This window comes from Condylura cristata, unplaced genomic scaffold (genome assembly GCF_000260355.1).
Source record: "Condylura cristata isolate star-nosed mole 26May11 unplaced genomic scaffold, ConCri1.0 scaffold00030, whole genome shotgun sequence".
Taxonomy (NCBI): Eukaryota; Metazoa; Chordata; class Mammalia; order Eulipotyphla; family Talpidae; genus Condylura; species Condylura cristata.
The window spans coordinates 26,902,202-26,924,121 of record NW_004567131.1 but is presented as its reverse complement, the minus strand read 5'-3'; the positions used below and the strand labels follow the sequence as shown (position 1 = coordinate 26,924,121).

Here is a 21,920-nt window from a genome sequence, read left to right as displayed (position 1 = left end):
TCTTTCAATTTTTAAAAATAGTGAAATTTAAACAAAACATCTTGAAAACAAAAAGATTTGTGAAGAGGAGGTAGTTTGATACTGTCTGGAGAAACCCAGGTAAACCTCACTTAAGAATGTCCTATTTATCCTTTGGCGTCTTTACCCAGTATCTTTATCCTTATTTGCCATTTTTGTTAGCATATACAGAACCTCTCGTATTGGGAATGCTCAGTTTCCCTGGCTCCCAGGAAATTGCAATCTTGTGATTATCGGAAATCTTTTGTTTTTATTCCTAAGTCATTTCTGAAAGCTGTCTTAGTAAATTTCTAGTGCAAAACTCATACTGATTCTAAATCAGTGGACAGTTTAGTCGCCTTAAATAGTTTTCATCTTATACTGTGTGTATCACACAGTGCTTCTAGTTGCAAGTAACAGAAAACCTAACTAAAACAAAGGGGATTTATTTAGTTAGTTAACTGAAAAACTTAGAGCTGTCAGTCTTCAAGTGCTGTTTGACAAGTCTCTAGCTCTGTGTCTCTTCATTTTTTTCAGCTGTTCTAATCTACATGTTGACTTTGTTTTTAGGCTGGCTTCCCTCATGGTCGCAAAATGGCCGCAGCAGTTCCAGGTATCACATTTCCTACCACATCATACAAGGAAGAGAGAGGTTCTTTCCCAGAAGTTCCCAGAAAACATCTTCTCCATATCTCAGGTTGAGGTAGGGGATATTACACTGCTTACCTTGCACCTGAGTCTCATGCCTCATTTCGAAAGTGAGGGTTGTTGTATTTCCCCCAAACATATAGACTATTGGAGGCAGGAATAACACTCACAAATCAGGGTAAATGACTGTTGGGGAGGCAAGCATAATATCCTGTGCATATTCTTAGTATCTTTGCTTTGATCACTAAATTAGCACCGTAATAATCATCTCTCTATTGCATATGTTATACTTTTTATGAATGTTGCCTAATTCTTCAAATTCCCCTAGCCTTGGCCATTAATAAAGTATCTTTATCTCCATTTTAGAGGTTTTTCCTGGAAATTTGTCAATAAAATTTCTTCTCCAAAGTCTTTTGTCTCTAGAGGTGTTTTTATTCCACCTTTTGATAGTCCTTCTTAAAGAAGGAGAACTTTTCTTCTTCCTTCTTCTTATGCTTCTCTGCTTCCTTCTTCTCATCTTAATGGGGCCAGAGGATTCTGTTTGACAAGGTTTCTCTTCCTGGGGGTGAGGTGGGGAGGGGGGGTCCTATGGTTTCTTCTTTCACATGCTATTTCACCTTATACCCCTTTCTCTTTTCTAGATATGTCTACTAAATGGCAGTAATAACAGCGTAGAGCCTTCTTCTTGATGTCTTACTGTTATGTATGTTTAATTTTTATCAGCATTATACCATTTAGTTTCTTTATCCTAAGGTAATGTTCTCTAGTTGCTTTTAAGATAGTCTTTGTGAGGTATTTGGTGTTTTATGATGTATCATATGGGAACATGTTATGTTGGGAATTTCTAAGTCTGATAATTTCTTTCATCATGTTTGGAAAATTGCCAGCTATTATCGCTTCAGAGATGGCTTCTCATTCTCACTATTCTCTTCTTGATTTGCTTCGACTGTTTTATTCTGTCCTATATATTTCTTACTGCCACTTTTCATTTTCCATCTCCTCATCTTTCTGTGCTGCATCTCCCTTGATCAAGGATCTTTTCGAGATCTAGTCCATATTACTCTTCTGTTACTTGTTGGTACATGTTGGTTGAGTAGGACCTCCATGTAGTCCCTTTCCTCAATAGATTCAGCACTTCCTGAGCATGGTTATTTGTTATTGGTTTTAAGGGCTGGTGGGAAGTAGAAGTTGATCCTGAGAATAAAGTTGTCTTGGAAGGTAGAAAGCTCCGCATCATCTTCAGGCAAAGGGAAGTGCTAAATTTTATGGGATCAGATAGTTCCTGGGAATCTACAGATTCAAGACTATCAAATGTGTCATTCAAAATTCCTTATTCTGGGTCTCAGGCTTTCATCTCTTCCTTATTGGAGCCCTGATCATTGTAAAGCTGATTTTAAGTTGGGAATTCAAGCTTGAAGCTCAGCTACCCTTCTGTTACGTCCTGTGACCCAAGCCTCAGTTTTTGGTTGTTGGGAGATGACCGTCTTATATACTATTCTGGAGGTCTGTTGACTTTTGTGCTTCAACTTCAGTTGATATTTTATCAACCTCAGCCTTTTTCTGTCTTTGCCTTTTGTGTAAGTAGCAGCCAGTAAGAGTCATTCTATTCTAAAGACCTTAGAATTACTGTTTTCCCTAAGTTCTTGAAACCTAGATGTATTTACTAGTGTATTTCAGTTCTACCAGTACTTCATCTATATGCCACTTTTTGGAGATACAATCTTATATCACAATTGGAGAAAGTTTTAATGATTGTACTGGGACTCCATTCCAGGGACTACATCACCCTCTAGTGATTTGGGGCTTTGGGTGAGGACACTTCCTGGAGTGAGCCTCACCCTCAGTGCTAGGGTATAGAGTTTAGAGTCTAGATCTGGGCAGTGAACCATGGTGTCCACCACATAAGGGTTTCAGGTACTTTGGTGTCTGGTTTTGCCAGAAATAAAAACTAGCACAAGCAGGTAGAACATAAATTTCAACTAGAGTCTTTTTTAGATATGATTTCTTTGAGTCATTCAATCTTAATCAAAACTTGAAGTTTCAAAAGAAGTGTATAAATAATATCATGGAAATGAGAGCTCATATTTTTGAGATTACACCTAAGTTTTATTAATTTATTACTTAAAGGACTATATGCCACTTTTTGGAGATACAATTTTTACTTTTAGGAAATTTAGTAATAGGGTATCATATTGCCTGCAATTAAAAAAATACTTTATAAGGAACCAAATCCTGCATGAAAAAGAAGTCATGCTTAAAACTCTGTATCTATAATTTTTGAGCTTTATAGAGACATTTTATATATCATAAAAAAGTCCAGGCATTGTGAGCATATAATTCAGTGTTTACAGCTGGATGTATAGTCATTACATCTAATTTCAGAACATTTTTAACACCCCAGAAGTAACACTATACCCATTAGCAGTTACTCTTTGTCCTTTCCTTCACTAGGCACTAGGCAACTGTTAATCTACTTCCTGTCCTTGCGGATTTACTTACTGTGAACATTTAATACAAATTAAATCATACAATATGGGACTTTCAGTTATTATTTTCTTTTACTTAAAGGAAATATATTTTTATTCAAACTTACATTAATATTATAGTTATTATATTATATTAAAAGGTAACGCTAAGCATTGCAGAACAGAAGCCTGTCCATTACCACATCTACTTCAAGCCACTGATGTTCTACTTCAAGCCACTGATGTTCTATAAGTTGTGTCTTGATAGCAACTGTATTGTTTCAGTATGATAGCTATGTTTCAGTAGTTTAGTGAATTAACCAGTAATGGATGAAATAATTGCAGTGATTTCTTTAGTTTATTGATTGATTCACTCACACACATCCATTCAAAATAGAGTTTTTGGAAGGATAAGGATGACATATATATTTCAACCTGGACTAAATGAACACTAAATGTTTTTGCTAGCAATGTCAAAAAGTTGTATTACTCAACATGTTTTTTTTTTTTCTTCCGTGAAATAACTTTTACAGTTTTTGGGTAGGGGGCTTTTAAAATAGAAATATTGATGAATGATTTGGAAGTTTCCATTTATTTAGTGCATATTCTGTGGTCCTTCTTACTGTGTGCAATTTGGAGTTTGCTCAACTAGAATATTAGAAGCACTGATTAGAGCTGCATAAATCTTTTTTTTTTCCCTGTAATAATCTGTAGAAACAAATTATAATTTAGTCTGTAGAGGGGAGGTGACTATAATAACATAAAAGGATAATGAACACATCAGTGGTGTTACAATTTCATGGGTGAATGTGATTAGAAAAAAAATGTCACCTTCTAGTCTGACTCTGAGAAAGTAATATTGTGTGAGTTTTCAGAGTTGTTTTGCAATTTGGTTTTTCAATGAAATAGTGAATTTTGGATCTCTTTGCTTATTGTTCATGTAGTTACCTCATATTTTTTCAGTGGCTGCAAACACTTTTCTTAAAAGGGAGGATTATTCAGTGACTGAGCACCTACAGTTGTTGAATAGTGTTGTAAGAGGGCTGTTAGGTAGCATATCTATGCGACACAGTAGCCCACTTTGGTATGGAAATGGAATGTTTTACCATATAATTGAAGGTTTTAAGATTATCGAGCACTTAATAACATTATAAACTAGAATGTGAAGAAAGTGCTCTGACATATGTACATACATGTTTACTTCATAAGTACCTTTGCCCACATAGGAAAGCCTTTACTTAATGGTGTACAAGACTTAATAGTTTCTTATTCTTGATATTTTAAACTTTTAAGTAGCCGTCATTGTTGTGAGCCATCATTGATGATGATGTAAATCCTTGTCAAAAACAGGTAGACTGTGTTTTGTCTTTGAAATAGGGAGCTTAAATAAATGTGAATCAGTCATTAAGTTGTATGGCTGTTTCATGAAAAAGGTAATCACTATTGTATTAAATGGTCTCATAGAATTATGAGTATTTGCCATGGAAAAATATTCCTGGAGATTCCTACATGATATTTCTTGAAATATATTAATTTTAGATGTCAAAATCAGTCATTTTTTAATTGATGTGACAGGATTTTTTTTTTAAAGATGTATTTATTATTCATTCGTACAGAACTGGGGTACAGGCCAGAGATGCGGAGGGTGAGAGGATTCACCAGAGACAGAGGGGGAGCAGAACAGACAGATCGACGAAGTACACTGCTGAGGGGAGCAGCGGGCGGGTCAGGAGAGGTCTGCCACACCATGTGGTCACCTCCGGGGCAGGCGGGGATTGAACTCATGCAGAATTGGCTTAAGCTTCTTAGTGCTGTGCTTTAACCCGCTGCGCCACCAGGGAGGGCCTGATGTGACAGGATTTTTAAATTGATTGTGAAATAAAAGAACTTGGTGAAAATTCAAATGAATAAGTGAGATTTTTTCCTGTCATTTCACTGAATGGAGAGTAGCATACTTTCTTAGAAAATTAAGTGAAAATTTATTTCCTTTGATCGTTTGTATTTTTTTTTAGCTTTCATATGCATTATTGAATACTTATGGCAACAAAATTTTGCTGAACAATTTAATTTATATTCATGCTCATAGCAGCATTACTCATGATAGCCAAAAAGGGGAAGCAAGCCAACTATCCATCATCTGATGAGTGGATAAGCAAAATATGGTTTATACATATAGTGGTATTTAGCCTTAAAAAAGAAGGTAATTCTGATGCGTACTATGTAACATGGATGAATCTGGAGAATTCTGCTGAGTGAAATAAGCCAGTCATAAGAAGGCAAATAGTGTATGATTGTGTTTATATGAGTTATGTAGAGTATTAAATTCATAGAGACAGAAAGTAGAGGGGTGGTTGCCAGTGACTGAAGGAAGGGGTTGGGAGTTAGTTTTTAGTGGGTATGGAATTTAAATTTTGCAAGATGAAAAAGTTCTGGAGATTGATTGTATACAGTGTGAATGTACTTAATACTGAACTGTATACTTAAAAATCGTTAAGGTGGTAATTTCTATGTATATTTTACCATTTAAAAAATTTAAGCATAAATTTAAAGATAAATCCATGCAGCTAATATTTTTCAGTGGAGTAGTCTAGCAAGAAATGGAAAGAAGTCTAGAAGCTTGAGACTTTTCCTAAGAATGTTCTACCTTATTCCTAATATTTAGGATCATGCTGCGTATTCATCTGTTAAGATAGTGCAGAGAGAGGGATTAATTTTGGAAGTTACTGTCTGCTTTTAAAAGGACTGTGGACTTTAAGCTTGTTTTTTCTATATAAAAGTGTTCTTTTAAATGCCATTCATTTATATTAAGGCAGAACAGGTACTTGAAAAATTTAATTTAGGTACTATAAAATCTAATAGATAAGTGGCTAAGTTAGAAAGCAGATACCTATATCATAGTGCTAAGATGCAGGTTGAAAAGTATCAGCGCATCTGCAATAGAAGTCTAAGGAGGTCTGAGCAGCCATAAATCTGCCTTAGAGAAAAGAGGCAAATCTCATGCTTGAAATTACTTCTTTGCTTTTTTCTCACTGATCAAATTACTTGATAACAGAAAACAGTTTCTTTTAACAGTGAGGCTAGCTTATTTCCAACATTCTTTTATTTGCTACTGACTTCTGAGACAAAGTGAAGAGAAAATATGATTAAATATACACATTTAACACTAACCTTCAGCTTTTCTTTGAAATATGTTTAGGGGGTTCTTAAACAATTAGAGCAACAAAACCACATTTCTGTGCATAATTATACCCTTTAGTTAAGATATACAATTTATTTTCTTTAAATTATTAATAGATGCAAAGGAACCAGAGTACCTGATTAATCTTATATCAAAGATTTTATCTATATTTGTAGCTCTAATGACTAATGCACTGTAGGCACATAGGGATACTGCTAACACATGTTAAAATAATAAGATGGCTAAGAGAATGAATTTGTATCAGTTTGTGAAATACATTTTCATCTGTAAATCTTAATTTTGTGGATATAATGTTTTATTTGCTTTCCCTGGGTAATTGATTTCTTCCTTCTAAAAACTTACCAAACCTTACTTTATTTTCTTTTGTGATAGGCTTCCATAACAAGTAAATAAAGGCCTATTTAACAAATCTTTATATAGTGCTGACTATGTCCCTGGTGGCATTCTCCATAAATATCCACAAATCTTTATTCAGACTTTATATTTATACTTTTTATTCAATTTATATGAGAAAACATGAAGCATATTTTTTTGCTTCTCTATGTTCTGCATGTTCCTGAGACATGCACACGTTAGGTGTCTTGCTTAAAGTTATCCAGCTGGAATTTATTTGTTTGCTTAAATTACTTACCGTGGTCCTCCCTGGTGGTGCAGTGGGTTAAAGCACAGCACTGAGAATCTGGAGCCGCTTCTGCATGAGTTCGATTCCCGCCTGCCCTGGAGGTGACCACATGGTGTGGCAGACCTCTCCTGACCCGCCCGCTGCTCCCCTCAGCAGTGTACTTCCTTGATCTGCCTGTTCTGTTCTCCACTCTGTCTCTGGTGAAGCCTCTCACCGCCCCTGAGCCTCTGGCCTGTGCCCCAGTTCTGTATGCACAAATAAATAAATCTTTAAAAAAAAAATTACTTACCGTTATTTTCCACCTGAGTTGATTTTTTTTGACAGTATAGTATTTATTTACCCCCTCAGTGAGGTCGCCATAGCTCTCTCACCATCAGCACACCATATTCTTTTACCATAGTCCATTGTTCAGCTGGGATTTGAACCCAAACTCTGTGTCTAAACTGTACACTAGGTGGAGTCCTGTTTTTAAGCAAACACCAGTTCTAAAAATGATTTTAATCTCCTCAGAAGCTTATACTATTTATAGTAAATTTCATAGTACAATAGAAATTCTCTAATAATAATATACACTATACTAATCTTTCTCAATCTATTTAATGTGTATACTCTTACTTAAAAGTTATATTGTAAGCATATTTGAAATATAACTAATAACATTTATATCGATAAAGTGGATAATGGTAAACTGGCATTCTCCCCCCCCACCCAAATGTTATGGTGTTTGTATGTGTGATTATTAGAGTGCTTTTACTTTCTGTTGGCATTTGTAAAGTGTCCTCTCTCTTTGAAGTGTCAGGAAAAAGTGGGATGTGTGGTATCAGAAGGATTAGATTTTACATAGTTGTTACTTTTGACATCTGTGCCAGGTTCATGATGAATTTTGAATCTACTAATGCCCTTGGTCTGCTACTTGTCTTAGTGTCTGAATTCAGAACTCCTGCCCCCCCGCCCCCCCAGTATCAACTAGTTATCTGATATACTTTTTGTGCTCCATAGACTACTTTTGGGGAACCAATGACATACTCTTCAGCAGTACAGTAGTATAATATTTTGATGAGGTTTCAGAATAATGCCCCATCAAAAATACCATTAATTTACTCAGTTAAGTAGGTTTCAGGGATTAGTATGTAGAAATTGTTAGAAGTTTAAGGTACAGAGTATCTTCCTTGAATTTATATCCTATAGTCTCTTGCATTTCTAGATATTATTTACAAACAATGTTTAATCTTTATTTGATGTATAAGGATTGAATGGTAAAGCTCAATTGCAACTAATTGGTAAAGCTATGCATTTCCAGAGAATGTAAGATAAAATGCAGAATGGCTTTTAAAGAAAGAACTGCACTTTTATCGCTGGTAGTAGTTTATTGAGAATTACACTTCCACTCCCAAGTGGAAGGTGCTGGGTGAAAATTCTTTTTTTTTTTTTTTTTTTTTAAGATTTATTTATTCATACAGAACTGGAGTACAGGCCAGAGATGTGGAGGGTGAGAGGATTCACCAGAAACAGACCAGGGAGCAGAACAGGCAGATCGACGAAGTGCACTGTGGAGGGGAGCAGCGGGTGGGTCAGGAGAGGTCTGCCTGTACCATGTGGTCACCTCCGGGGCAGGCAGGGATCGAACTCATGCGGAAGTGGCTTTAGTGTCTTAGTGCAGTGCTTTAACCCGCTGCACCACCAGGGAGGGCCTGGGTGAAAATTCTTTAAGGAATAAATAGTAGTGACTTGTAATTAGATCAGGTTCAAATAAATATAGTTACTGCTGAAATACTTGACATCATTTTAAAACATGAACCTCAGTAATATTATTTTGTGTCTAAACAGTTTCTTTATAGATTTATTGAAAATTCTTCAAATGGTATGTTTTGCAAAACCTTAGTTCCTTAGTGACTGTTAGCCTGAGGGGAGAATGAAACACTGAGATAAGGCAGAGAAGAGGTCTTCTGTAATGATGATAAACAAAGAAAAAAATCTCTTTTGATCAATGAAAAACAAGAACCAAAGAATTGACTCATATCTAAAAGGAGTGATTAGTAATTGATAAACCTGAAGGACAGGCATCTGCTTGTTGACTTCTACAGACATTCAGATTGAAGGCTGAGGAATATTAAAACATAAGGATGATCAAGAGACATGAAACGATGCTGAGAAAAATGAAAAGATTTAGGTAAAGAAAGATGAGATTAAATAGTGTTGTTTTAGCAGGGAAGTGGTTAGATGGAGGAGGTCTGAAGCCACTTCACAGAAGAGTCATCATCAAAAGGTGCAAAAGCAGGACCAAAGCAGATGAACATTGTTACTGCCTTGGTTGTCACTGAAGATGATGCTGTCTTGGACCGGGAAGGACAACTGTGTGACTGCAGGAACCCTGAAGGACTGCCTGTTTACACATGAAATGTTCTTCTCTAGAATATATTCAAACCCATTTTTTTATTCTTTATTTTTGTATTTTTAAAATACACAGTTATTTCCTAAAGTCTTATGAGTCCTATCTTTTCCAGGCATTAATACACCTGATGTGTTGAGATTTCTTCCAACTCCTTTTTGCTTTGGATACTTTGATACTTCATATTCTTTTGTAATCTAAGGAAGTATAGTAAAGCGAAATAATAGCACTCATTTTATGGGAATGGGGAAATCAAGGTGAAGGTTGCAAGTTATCTTAGGGTCCAGGAACTTGGTCTTTTTATAAGGAAAAAAAATATGACTAATTGAACAGACTTTCTGAATTTAACTTTTTTAATGCTCGATTCTATATTTTATTAAATCTTTCAAGTATTATCTGTATCAGTAATGAGTAATCTGCTTTTAGTTATATAATGGATAGCTGCTCTAGCCTTTCAAGAAAATCCTTGATGTATTAGATCGTTAAAATAAATTCTAACATTTGGTGTTCATTAGTCTTGAAACCGAAACAAAAACATTTTAATGGTTGATCCCAGAGTATTTTGAAGTTAGTGTAACTTTGCTGGAAAGGTATGTAAGCTATAGTATCAATTGCAAATAGGCCGTGAGCCAATTTTCAAAGCTGTTTCTAAGTAAAGCATTGAATATAAAAAAATACATTATGTGGAATTATGCCACGTGGCAAGGAAACAGAATGAAACAATTAAAGTGGGATTTGTATTGATAATTGTATTTATAAGTAGATTGTTTAAAGTATTGTGGAGTTGAAGTAACTTCCCGGTATTCAACAATTGCTTAATTTTAGCTGTAGACCAAGAAAGAGGTATTTTGAATATTACGGGTGGGAATTGATGGATAAAACTGAAAACTTTGAAATCAACATTTAGGTAATTGACTTGAATAAAATTGGGATGCTACAAATTGAAAGTACATTTCAAGAAAACTGTTACTGTTTATCTACTAAACTAAAAATGGTGACTTTGCATAACCCAGTGACTAAAAGGATAAAGTTGTCATTTATGTTGCCAACTGCTTGTTTTTGTCTGGAAAGAGTTTGTCAAAAAATAAATTTTCTTTTTAAGAATACTCAAGGTTAATGTACTTGCTGGTGGGAAATGCCAAAGAAGGCACAATTTAGTATTACTAATATTGTGTGTATTTGAAATTGACTCTGTCATTCATCTGTCTTTCTAAAGCAGAGAGAGAGAGAAGAGAAATAGAAGACAGAGTAACTATATTATAGCAAATACAATCCAACGGTTAATATGTTTTTGACACTTAACCATAGGCAATATTACCTGCAAGGAATCTTAAAAATACGAACCTCAGGGTGTTTTTTTTTTAATCAAAATTATTTTGATTTGTATAAATTTTCAATTTAAAAGACTTAAAAATCACATAACTTTGATATTTTCAACAGGTGTTTTTAAAATATGCAAATTTGCCATGTTACCCACTTGACCACAATAAATATTTCTTAATACAGCCCTTTATGAATTTCTGGTCATTGGACAACATGTTTAAGTTGTTCTGAGTTATTTTTATTATAACTATGAACTTGTTTGTTTTCATGAATGTGTTTGTGTGTTTTGGCTTTATGTGGACCTCAACTAAGTTTCTTAATGCCGTATCATTTTGATGCCTTTCTCTTTAATTCTTCTACCCTCAATGGCACATAACTTTTTCGGTTGAAATATGTCTTGGGGATAGTATTTATGAAGTGTATGAATCACTTAATCTGCTTTAATATTCAGAGTAATTTACAATGAAACTGAATTTTCATTAACAAATCCATGTCTCTTGCTGAATATTTTCTATTTTACTTAACTAAAATTTAAATTTGTTAGGTTTAATTTATATTTTGAAAATATATTTTAAATGTTTTTTCTACTTGTTTAACTTTTAATCTTGAAAAGTATCCAGTTAAAAGAATTCTAATTGTTAGTATATTAGCTTTTCTAAATTTTTAAATTATGTTTTAGTAGTGCTTTTATGTTCCCTTCTTATGAATGTATCGCAAAGTACTTATTTGTCCCCATTCTACCTACCTGAAAATCTTTGTACAATACCAATTACAAATAAGGCAAAAAGCCATAGTTTGGGAATTCTTTTGTATATCTTCTGCTTTTAAAGATGTGAAGTTTATTTGGTTTAAATCTGAATAGTGACTGTTGTTTATACTATATGTCAACAAAATGATTTCATTACCTTGTTCTAACATTATTTTTATTTAACACTTTTGGTTCTGTGATTAAAATAATATAATTAAATTGTATTGTTCTAAGTTAAAATTTGTACATTGTAAAATTCCAGCATCTGTCCTATATATGTTCCACACCTGTGACAAGATGATTTCAACCATTCATTTATAAAAGAGAAACACATTGTCAATGGGAACCCACGCTTTGAAGCATGCATTCTACTTTTTGCTTGGTAACCATGTGAAAAATACCAATTACTGAAGCTCTGAGAAGAATGAAGTTACTTGTAAACCTAGTATTCATACAAAAAAGGCCCTCTAAATCAAAACCATGCTGAGATGCAACAGACCAAATCTGTGTAACATAAACCTTTCAAGATCAGTGTAACGCCCCCCAAAAAGAAAGAGTTCTGTGATTTGGAAAGGCCAATTTAACAAAACAGTATTGTTAAAAATAACTAAAGTGAAACAGCTGGCAACTGACAAACATGTACCATGACAGGAAGCTGTGGAACCTGAAGTACCTTAGTGAGTATTCAGACTTAGTATTAGTGCACTATTACAGGCCATATTTTAGTGTGTTTTTGAAAATTATTAATGCATATGAAGTATTTTGACAGGTAAAATTATGTAACTTCTAAAACTTAGAAACCCAAATAAAAGTTTCATTTCCATTAAAATGAAAATCATGACATACAGTGTTGTTTGTTTGTTTATGCATACAAGAACTGGGGTACAGGCTAGAGGTGGGGGAGAGGATTCACCAGAGACTGAGTGGGGAGCAGAACAGGCAGGTTGACTGAAATCCACTGCTGAGGGGAGCAGTGGGCAAGACAGGAAAGGCCTGCTGCAAGATATGGGTCTGCTTTCTGGCTGGGGATTGACCTGCTGCAGTGGCCTGGGAATAGCTTCATACTGCTATAATTTAACCCCTTGTGCCACTAAGAAGGCCCGATCAATATATGTTTATTGTATCTAACAAAGCTGCGGGGAACAAAAGAATCATGATAATTTCAGATCTTGAGAGTGTAATTTAGAAAATGGTACAGTGTCTGTTAAGAAAGACAGTGTATTATAGTGCACTTTAGTTATCAGAAAATATGAAAGGTATAGAGATGGCCTTCAGACTGTCAGGAAGGTATTATCTATAGTGGGCATTACTATAAAGATTTAGAGTCTGACTTGGATCAAATAGGCTTCAATCCTAGCTCTGTCACTTAAAAGGCTATTGAACAGTTCACTTAACAGTTCTGTTCCTCAGTTTCTTGAGCTTAGATTGTATAAGACATCTCCTAAGGATGTTGTGAAATTTAAGTGTTAATATGGGAAAATGCTTAATGTGTCTTAAGCACATGAGAAACAGTAAGTCTCACAATAAAGTTCAAGTTAAGCAGATTTTCTTCCCTTGTGCATCTTTCTTCTTTGCCTACTCTTATTTCTCTTAACTTTTTCTTTAGTGTTCTAATTTTCTCTTTTTTTTCTACTCCTCTAACTTCCTGTCCACTTTTTCTCTTTTAACTGTTTTCTCCCACTTTGCACCAAGTTTGTGTTTTATCTCTTAAAATCTCCTAATTCTTATTGTTTCTGACAGTTGTAGTGGCTGTACTTTCTTTCCCCCTTCCTAGGCTTGTATCTCTGTTTCAGAGATTCTTAACCTGGGATCTTTGCTCTTTTCATTGGACCTTGAGAACTCCTGAAATTTTACACAAAATTTTATGGATATGCATTTCTTCAGGGAAAGTTCCATAGTTCCAAAAGTTTCCATAGTTCTTTACCAGGGTTTCTAGAGGAATTCTCCAAGGTTAAGAACCATCCCTCCAGGTGATTCGTTGGGCCTCTTTTTGCCATTTACCTCATTGGTGTTAGGGGACCTCTCCATACTTGGAAAAGTTTTCATCATTATTCTCTATACTCAGAGGGTACCTGAGATTTGCATTGTAATATTTATAGGGCCTTAATTCCCAGATAATTAATTAATTGTTACATTACAATGTTATAATTATATTCCAACAGTGTATATTAAAATGCTTTAATATGTGCATGTGATAACCTTGTCTTTAAAAGTTCTAGAGAGACATTATATATTCTATAGTTATTTTCTACAGTTTCAAATATTCATTAAAAATGACCAACTCAAATAGATATTTCTTATTTTAATTTTTCTACTTTTTTATGGTGCACCCAAGCCAACTTGCAAGCAGAGCATTCAGCACTTTAGAAACTTAATTGTCTAGTGAGAAAAACAATGTATTTGGAATTAACTATAAACTTCATTAGAAACAAAATTCTAGATTGGTAGCATTTTGAGTTTAAGTCTTTAAAGGCTTATCAACAAAACAGCAATATAGACTTTTAGTATATTTTTTTCTAGCTGGCCAAAGAGCCAAAGTTTTCATTTTAACTAAAGTTGTCTTTCACAGGAATATCAGGGCAGCCTGAAAAATTGAAAACTCTTTTAAGAAAAGGAGATAGTCAAGTAACACATTCTTTATAAATTTTATCATATGTAAAAGTCTAGACAAGAAAAATAGTCCTTTGAAAATAGCCCCTCCTTCATCGTGCTCCACTAATAATTCTCACCACAAAACTAAAATACCTGTTTTCAAGGGTCTTGGTTTTCCTGTGGACTTAATCAGACCAAGTTAACAAACATTCTCTGCTCTCCTCACCTCCATTTTAAAATACTGGGGATGAATCCTGGCGTAGTGTCTGGAGCTTAGTTAACACAGTGCCTTGTACACTTCAGGTCTATGTCCTTGATATAAAAACAAATATACATATGTGCATATGTAAGTATGTATGTACAGGTATAATATGTGCTCAGATACAAATAGTAGTAAGTGTAGTGAAGAAGTGAGTTGGGGGCCCTCCCTGGTGTTGCAGCGGGTTAAAAGCACAGCCCTGTGAAGCTATCCACAGCCACTGCATCATAAGTTTGATCACTATTTCATTTTTCAAGGCTCTCGTGTCCTCAGAGATTGGAGAAGAATCTTGTTGAGCCCAATTTTCTGATTCAGTAGTTTGCTTCTCCCCCTTTTTATTATAAACAATACTATGCCAATTCAGAAGACTGCTTTGAAACCTGAGTGGAAGGAGATAAATGCGTACCTAGCTTCTTGTGATGAACTAGATTTTGGGTAATTGGAGAATGGCTTCTCTAGAACACTCACAATTTTGTTTGTGTCCTGAGGGATTAGGGCAGTTCAGTTAATATCATTTTCAAACTTGTCTAAGGAGCTTAAGGGGGCCCCTGAGAGGACCCACCCCCAGGGCTGCCAGCTGGAATAGGTTTGCCAAGAAGGGAGGGATATCTATATCTACTCCACTCCTTAATTAGGGAGCTACTGTTGGAGACAAAGCAAAATAAAGAACTTGAAAACTAAATAAAATGCTTGCTTTTCTTTTTGGACATCTAACCTTCCTGAGTGAGAGTGTTTTGTACATCTACTTTTTTCTTTTTTTTATTAACATTATCTTTTATTATTATTTTACAAAAGTATTTTTACATCATTTTGTACATTTTGTACATCTACTTTTGAGAATTTTATCATGTATGACAGGAACTTCATCAAGTTCTTTTCACCTATTCTGTGCTACTGCCGTTTATCCTCTGCACCTTCCGTCTCACAAGCCCTTTTATAGAAGGGAAAGGAGGGAAAAGGAATTTTCCATTTGAATTTCAAATTTTGGGGAGCTGTATAAATCTACCAGTGGAAATGGTAGACTGAAACAATTTAATTAACATTTGACAACTCTGAAAGTTATGTTCTTAGATCTTCTACCTAAATGGGAAACATACTATCTTTAATAGGAAGAATACATGTGGACATAACCAATAAATCAACTATTTAGAAAGCAACAGTTTTTTTTAAAAAATAATAGTTGAAAGCAACATATTTTAACTAAGAATGAGTTAATTTTTGCAGGCTTAGCACATAGAAATTGTTATTATAAACCATCAAACTGACCCATGTCACCACACTTCTTCAGTCAAGGGCTAAGTATTATTATCAGGGCATTCTGAGTTTTGTAATTAATCTTACTGGTTGCTAAGTGCTTTCCATGCTTAGTGAAGCAAAATTTAAAGAGATGCCTAGCTTAATTTTGCAGTATAAAATACTTCTTCCTTTTCACTATAGAACTTCTATAATTAAGAGACCATAATTTATGTTATAAAGATATGTGATTTGAATGCCTTCTACCTAATGTGATTGGAATTTTTCTCCAATTATAGACAAGGCAAGACCTTCGTTCTCCAGTTTCAAAAAAAGAATGCAGCTGCTTGCAAGAGAACAGCTAAACTAACAGCACATTTAATATTTTGAAAAATATGTCCTAGGGGGAGAAGACTTTTCTGTTCAAAAAGATACTAAATTATTTAGTTTGGCAGCTTCAGGGTGTGAATATTTTGGGCTCCATCACTGTCATTTTTTTAGTTCAAATGGAAAAACTGATTCTGACATGTAGTCCTTTTTAAAATCTCTCATAAACCTTTGGCTACAAATGCCTACATATTGCTGTGATCTGCATGGCACATTCCACTTTTAGTGGATCAGTGCTTAATTTTCAAAATTCTTAGCAAATAGCAGAGCTGAGGCCAGAAATTCCTCCACTGAGATTCTTTTTGGCCCAGATGTCATTCATTACTAATCCAGGTATGGCTGCTCACTGTTTTTAATTTTCTTTTCCTGAACTTAAATCAGTGTTTGCGCTTTCCTCATGAGAAACCAATGATAATGTGCCTGGAATCCCGGTAACTGTAGATAATGGGCTTTTTCCACACTGATAGAAGTAGGCTTTCTTTTAGATATGAACTTGATGATAGATGTGATATAACAGAGAACAGACACATAGTAGGGTATTAAGGAAAAAACAAGACCGTATTAGGGATTTGTCCCTAAGATTTTTGAAGTTTGTACTGTGGAAAGCAGCTGTTTCCTACCACTGGTTATCAATTGATGCTACTTGCCATTTTGAGATAGAATGTTGAACTGGATGGACAGTGTGTTTTCATGTTATGAAAATAACAACTTTCAGAAACATTTAAAATGTCATTAATTATTCGGTTAAAGTCAAACCAGAATGGAGTCATTTTGCGTTTTTAAATGTCCTAATTGACATTAGCATATATGGAGTAAAAATCATGAGATTTGAAAGTGAATTTTATAACTCACTTTATTTTTCAGCTGGCTCTGTAACCATAGACAGTAACAGAAGATCTTTAAGTCTATTTCTTTTTTTCATTTATAAAATGGAATTATAGATTATAGAGTTGGGGTGAGGTTTAACAATCTGGCAGAAAAAAGTGCCTGGGTAAAACCTAGAGCACATTTATGTGGTACTCAGCAAAAGTAGATTATACATTTATCAAAATTACAATCTTGTCAACCTGTCTTCTTCTTGCCTCTCTGTTTATATTTATCTTTACTTCTCATTTAAGCCTCCCTGTTTTTGTTAATCCAGTTCTGTCCTGTTGATACTTAAAAGGGGAAGTATTCAGAGTAGTGAAAGTGGTCATTCTTGCTTTGCACCTGATCTTACAAGAATAGCTTTCAGTTTTTCACCATTGAGGATGATGATAGCAGTAGGTTGGTATATATGGCATTTATTGTGTTGATGTATGTTCCTTCTATCATGCTTTTTTTGAGTATTTTTTATCACAAGTGGATGCTGAATTTTTAAAAGTGTCTTTTTTATATCTGTTGATATGATCATATGAGTTTTATCTTTCCTTTTGTTGATCTGGTGAATTACATTGATTTGCAGATGTTAAGCCATCCTTGCATCCTTGGGATAAATTCAATTTAATTGTGATGTAAGATACTTTTGATATATCATTGAATTCAGTTTACTACAATTTTGTCAAGGATTTTTGCATCAGTGTTCATCAGGGCTCTTTTTTGGTTTTTAATTTTCTTTATGGTGATATCCTTATCTGCTTTTGGTATCAGATTGATTTTGCCTTCATAAAATGTGTTTCGAAGCATCATCTTTTCCTCATTTTTGGGGGACAAGTTTGAGAAAAATAGGTTTTAGCTCCTTTGTGAATGTTTGGTAGAACTCACTAGTAAAATCATCTGGTCCTAGGGTTTCTTTTTTTTGGATGCTTGATTGCTGTTTCAATTTCCTTTCTTATAATTGGTTTGTTCAGCTTTTTTTCCCCCTGATCTTAGTATGCTTCTAAGAATTTGTCCCTCTCTTCTGAGTTATCCAGTTTATTGGCATGAAGATACCCATAATGGTCTTTATGATCCTCTATATTTTTGAGATGTTTGTTGTAACTGCTCTTTTATTTTTGATTCTTTTGGAGTTACCTCCCTTTTTTTCTTTGTGAACCTAGCTAGAGACTTTTTTATTTTGTTTATTTTTTCAAAGAATATGCATTTGGTTTCATTGATCTTTTGAAGAATCTTTTTGACTTCTATTTTATCTCCACTCTAGTTTTCATTATTTACTTCCTTTTTTGGTGGGTACTCTCTTTTATTTGTTTAGATAGGTGATCTCCTTTCAACATTTCTTGCAGGGGAGGTCTCAATGTTGGAAAACTCCATTAGCTTTAGTTAGGGTGGGAAGGCCTTTATCTTTTCTTCTTAATATTAAAAGTTGTAACTAGAGCAGCTAGGCAAGAGAAAAATATTAAGGGAATCAAAATTGGAAAAGAGGAAATAAAACTATCACTCTTTGCAGTTGACATGATAATTTATATAGAAAGCCCTAAAGACTCCACTAAAGAGCCATTGGAAACAATAAATCAGTGCAGTGAAGTGGTTGGCTACAAAAATCAATGTATGAAAATCTGTTGTGCTCTTATATGCCAGAAACAAAGCTAGAAGACACACAAATCAAGAAAACAACCCCATTTACAATTCCATTAATGTACATATCAAAATGAACTAAATGTCTAGGAATTAATTTAAAGGAGACAAAAGATCTAGACAATGAAAACTATAAAACATTGTTAAAAGAAATAAGACACGGGAATGAGCAAAGTGGGAAGCGGGCACAGTGGACTATGGTGGAGGAAATGATCCATGATCATTAAAAAGTTTCTTGGAAAGCAAGGGTATGTGAAGAAAGCAAGTTAGCATTTAACAGTATAGGTAGATATAGTGGATTGACCATGTTCTCCATTTTCTGCTCCCTTCTAAAGTCCCATTATAATGACTATAATGGAATGGAGAGGTGACAACATTAAAAAAAAAAAAGAGTTGAATGGTATTTTGAAAGGACAGTAGATGAGCTGATACTAACTTAGAGTAGAAAAGATGGAATCCTAAACATTTGTAGAATGGAAGGAAATAAGAAAGTAATTGAAGTGCAGAGGCCTCAAAAAAACACAGAAATTGCAAGTACTAGATATCTCTGAAAGCTGGCACATTGGTGGGGCTGAAAATAGGAGACTCGTTTGAAATTGTATAAGGAGGAATAAGATTTCGGATTTCTGTTTCTAGTCTATGCTTCCATGCCCTTTTCCTGTTCTAATAGAAGACTAGGGGTGTACTATCGGTAACTGTTGAATTGGACAACATTAAAAACAGTGGTTTATAGCTATTATAGATTTCAGCACTGTTACAGGTTTGGGGGATACGTTACTTATCCAAACAGCTCACAATAGTTATACTCTTGTGGTAATAGTTATACTCTTGTGGTAGAAGATGAGTAGTAACAGTAGACATCATAAAATGCTTTATATGGTATATTAAAAGGTGATACTTATTGAAATAGAAAAGAGCAGATTAAGGGAGGTTGTGAGTGTTGAGAAGGAAGGGTTGTGTCTTAAAACAAGGTAGTTGAGGAAAAGTCCTTTGACTTGAAAGAGAAGTGAGTTATGGGAGAATTTCCAGACAAAGTAGCAACTCTTGCAAAGGCCCTGAGGTGGAAGCAAGATTGAAGCAACAAGGTTAGTTGACTGGTGGGGAGTGAGAGATGAAGTCAAAGTATTGAAGGCACCTAGGAGGATGGTGGAGATCATGTGCGGCCTTTTCGGCCAATGTAAGGATTTGATTTTCCTCAGAATGGGTTGGAGTAACATGATCCATTGATAACTTAGGTTTTAAATGAGCTCTCTCAGGCTCATTTAGGAAACATGTATGCATATATTTATGTCTGTATCGAAATTAAAAAATTTTAATCTAAATTCAGAGTTTGTATTGATTATTCCCTTTCAACCCAGCACCCCAGGACTCTTTCTAGTCTTGCTCCAATATTTGTAAATCTGATTTCCAACAGTGAGAAGTTGGCTCTGTGGTATTAATTTTGTATCTGTAGCACCTGTCCCATTCTTGCCAATAAATGATAAATGCATGTTTTAAAGATTTGTTTGAATCAATGAGTCAGTGAAATAATTATGCTGTTACTTCTGCATATTTTTGCTGCTGTGCTATGACCAATATGTGGTATGAAGTCAATGTTAAATATAAGCATACCTTGTTTTGTTGTGGTTTGCTTTATTGCACCTTGTGAATATTATTATTATTTTATTTTTACAAGGTCTTCCACTGGCAATAATACTGCAGCTCACAGAAGGCTCAAGTGATGGTTAGCATTTTTTATCAAAAGTTTTTTTTTAATTAAGATATATATTTTTTGACATATGCTGATGCATACTTAACAGACTATAGTATAAAAATATCTTTTATATGTACTGGGAAACCAAAAAATTTTTGAGACTAACTTTATTGTGGTACTTCTGAACCAAACCACAATTATCTTTGAGGTATGCCACTGAAACTTTGTTGACTAAATGATTCTTTTCTCTTGAAAAATCTTCATTTTTTAAATGTTTGAGCCAGATGAAATATGACTCATCTGAGACATGAGTACTCGTTTTTTTATTCTTAAAACATAAATTCTGATAAATTTGTTCAATTACTATGAAGTCAACCTTTTTTTCCAATAAGAAAAAATCATAAATAAAAATAAATTTTCTCTGTAAGAAAAATAATTCCTGTGTTTTGCTTCAAAAGCCTTAGATATGGGCAGCCCCATTGAAAATGTTTCAGCCTTTCTAATTACAAAAATTGTAGCTTGCTGAGTTTGTCTGGCACATTTTTCACATTTGTCAGCACTGGCAATGTGAAATATGTTTTTCATCTGAATTCTCTTCCTATACCCCCTGCTGTCAGGCAAAAAGAATTTCCACTGCTGCTTGTTATTAAGCTGATGTAAACAAGAATGCTTGAAGATAACTTACGAGCAAGTGACTAGAAATTTCTGATAACCTTAAGACTCATTACCAAATTACATAGTAACTCTATGAGCAATCTGGGAGAAAGCAGTAGGGTCTCATTCACCTGTGCCCTCAGAGGTTATAGATGTACAATTAGGAGAGACTTTAATGATGTTACCTCTTGAAGTGAAATTTTTTTCTTAAACCTCAGGGAATGTGGTATATTTTTCTCGAAGTAATTAAAATGAACAACTCCTTTTTCGTAAACTCTTAGTTTATTCCTTACTTTAAAGCCATTCTGTTCTTTCCTGGATTTGTTTACTCTATTTAGCTAAAGGTTATTCAATGTCACTTACATATGCATTGTGACTGCTAGTATAGAATTCATAATGTTTAATTTTTCATGATTCATGCTCCCAGAAAGTAGGAGAGAAGCAAGGAGGTTGGTTTTATGTTCAGTAAGACTTCTACAAAACTGGCTTGGAATTGATTGTTTTTTGTTTTTGTCTTCAGGAAATTTTCTCTAATGTAGCTTCTTTTAACCCTTTATAGGAACATTGAAGTTTATTCCCTCATGTTTACAAGGAGTGCTGGGAGAACACACTTTAAAACAAACAGAAAAATTAAGATATTTAAAGCACTTCAGACTTTTAATTTTTTCCTGTGTTAAGAATAACTAAACAGCAGTTTACATAAGTAACCTTCTTGTCCAAGATTAAACTGTTTAAAGTGAATTTCTATGATCTTAGAGCTAACTCTTAAGACTAGGTAGACATATAAACATAAAATTCCAAAGTTGCTGCTTTAGAAAGTATTTTTTGAGGGGAGGTGGTTGTCATAGGATTAATTCCCTGCTGCCTGTGTTTATCTCCACGATTAGAAGTTGCTCTAGCGTAAACCTGGTATTAAAGATTTTTATACATATACACAATACTACCTATTCCAGGCCGGTATAGTTAGTATATGTCTAAAAAATGTCTTTGCACTTTTAGCCAAAGTAATTTTTATTTTCCTCCTTGAATTTTCACATAACCCACATTGAGTTTTCTAACAGTACAGTATCTTCTTCAGAGATTACAGACACCTAAGGAACATAACCTAGGTGATGACTTATAAAACTTATTAAGGGTGGCCCTCCCTGGTGGCGCAGTGGGTTAAAGCACTGCACTAAGAAGCTAAAGCCACTTCTGCATGAGTTCGATTCCCGCCTG

The 21,920-nt window shown here is 34.5% G+C and overlaps 1 protein-coding gene across 8 annotated transcripts in view; it reads left to right on the top strand.

The window, feature by feature from the left end:
* The window catches only part of DISP1 (dispatched homolog 1 (Drosophila)), a 141,633-nt gene that overhangs the window by 24,212 nt on the left and 95,501 nt on the right, over positions 1-21,920 (top strand). For 4 of the 8 annotated variants that reach the window (XM_012731376.1, XM_012731380.1, XM_012731375.1 and 1 more), the window contains one exon: positions 568-700. The exons of the other annotated variants lie outside the window; for them this stretch is intronic. The gene's annotated coding sequence lies outside the window, so the exon portion shown is untranslated. The remainder of the gene's footprint in view (positions 1-567; positions 701-21,920) is intronic. 8 annotated transcript variants of the gene reach the window in all.